The sequence below is a fragment of the Pteropus vampyrus genome, unplaced genomic scaffold, assembly GCF_000151845.1.
Source record: "Pteropus vampyrus isolate Shadow unplaced genomic scaffold, Pvam_2.0 Scaffold98, whole genome shotgun sequence".
NCBI classification, from domain to species: Eukaryota; Metazoa; Chordata; class Mammalia; order Chiroptera; family Pteropodidae; genus Pteropus; species Pteropus vampyrus.
In genome coordinates, this window is record NW_011888879.1 from 2,378,995 (window position 1) to 2,381,464 (window position 2,470).

Below are 2,470 nucleotides of genomic sequence, written 5' to 3' on the forward strand. Positions count from 1 at the left end.
GAAGTGCTGGGGGCAGGAGGAGGCATCAGAAAGGTAACTCAGCTCTATTTCAGCGGACCTGGAAATAGGTAACTTGGCCCGACTGGTCTTGAAAATTGGATGGAAATTTGGAAGTATCAAGGGATACTGGGAGCTCTGTGAATCTCCCCCGACCTAAACACCATCCATACTTTCATGCAGCTTTCTGTAACATAAAAGCTGGTCCTTCTGTGCAGGGTCCCTGCCTATAGCTCTATAGGCCACATCTGCAGTGCCAACTTAATGTGTCTGCAGCAATAACAATTGAAGGCAGAACAGAAAGCCCTTAGGTGTCTTCTGCACCAGCACGTGGTAGATGGTATAGAAAAAAATCGCTGCCATGATTCTGCCACATTAGAGTTTATAGTCTAAGGATAACCCAATGGCCTTCTCAGGGAACATCAAGTATGCTAACAACAAGGTTATATTTGCTGTGTTTTATTTTGTTTTTATCAAAGTGCCAAGTGGTGGTGAAGATCACAAGATTCTGTGCCAGACAAAACTAGGTTAGAATCCCGGTTCTTTCACCCATTAATGTGTGAACTTGAGCAAATCGTACAACTTCTCTGTGCCTCACTTTTCTTATCTATGAAATGGGGATGAAAATAGCTACCATAACGGAGTTGTTAGAAGGAGAAAATAAAGTAGTGTCCATAACAGGTTTAACACGGCGCCTGCCACAGGTAACGGGTATAGAGAAACAATGGCATTTGCTGAAGACCAAATAGAGGCAAGACACGGTTTTAAGCTCTTTGCATATATTACTCATTTTATCTTATAACAATCCTATGCGGTAAGTGCTATTCTCATTCTCATGTCATATATGCGAGGAAACTGAGGCACACTTGCCCACGATCACGTAGTTAGTAAATGGCGATCTCAAGCTGTCTGGCTCCAGAGACTTTCTCAGAAAGGAAGGTCTAGCTGTTGGTCTAAATAGTTGAGCTGCCATTTTTGCCTAAAAAACCTGAGTGGAAGATTTCATCACTATCCCCTTCTTCTGCTGACACCAGCAAGTGCATGTCCAATATCAACTGGACTCTGTCTCCTCGGACAGGCACCACGCTCAGTCTGGATGGATGACCTCTACGAACAGTTACCCTGGCCCTGGCCTGCCGACTGAAACCAGAAGGGGGACAGTTACATAAAGTAACGCTGACTTACATTCTTGAGGCTCAAAGTTGCTTCCAGATCCCCGGAGCCAACATTGAGATTCGTCAGGAAGCACAAACTGACGTCTGATTCATTCTGACCCCCTCGTGTCCCACCATCAGCCTGCCTTGTCCGAGAATCAGCGGGTATTGACTGGTTTGGTTCTGCTACAAGTGTTTCCTCAAGGGAAGACCAGCTCTTTAACGCCAACCCAAAACAAAACAAAACACTAGACTAAAGCTTATAATTTCAGATTTTTGTGAAAAAAAAAAAATGTCTGCACAAGGCTGATGAGAATTACAGAAGAGTTCTTTAAAGAAATTGCTTGATTTTCAAAAATTTAAACACCATCAAATAAGAGAGTGCTGCCAAAGTAGGTTCTAGAGATTAGATTTAATAAACAAATGACAAAATCTTATAATTACTCTATTTCATACATATAATATTTGCATAAATGAAGTGCAGCTCCTCAAATTGTTAAAAATAGTCTCCTACAAACTTGCTTTGCTAAATGCCTTAGGAGCACTGTTTCGAATAAAAGACAAAAGTCTGATTTTTACATCTAAATTATCCAAATTAGCAGGTATCTTATTACTAGTTTTATGATTATTAGTTCAAAATTTGTTTTGTTTTGTTTTGTTTTTGAAAAAAGATACTTGGAAAATCTGTTGACTAAACCGTCTCTGGAGTCATTAGCGTCAAAAGCGGTGAGTAAGATCCAAGGTCATCATCGATACTGCTCTAATTCATGTCCTATCTTTGCAAAGTCTCCAAACCACTACTACATAGATTCCCGATCGGAGACAGAAGCCCAAGTTCAAATAAAGAACTATCACTGAATTGTTTGGGGACTCCCAAAACATCACTTAACTTATTCAGGCCTCAGTTTCCTTCCTCCTATAGTTGATTGAACCATCTGCATAGGTTCCACAGCGATGACGATAATGTTGCTGGCAATGATGGTGCTGATGATGGTGGCAGTGAGGGTGGTGGTGATAATGGTCATGGTTGTGGTGAGGATGATGTTCATGTTGCTCGCAATGATGGTGCTGATGATGATAATAGCTGCTGTTTACTGAGTCTTATCATATGCCAAGGCACTATTCTATGCCTTTGACTTGAATTCACTCACAATATCCTCACGGAATCCCTAGACCAAAGATCTCCTCCCAAATCCCTGTGCATTGTACACTCTTGAGCCAGGGACACTGCGGCAGATTGCATTTTCAAAAAGAAGCCTCAACAGTACTTTCTTTTCCTCCAGGCCCTCATACAATGTGTTTTTGACAGTTTTTCCCAT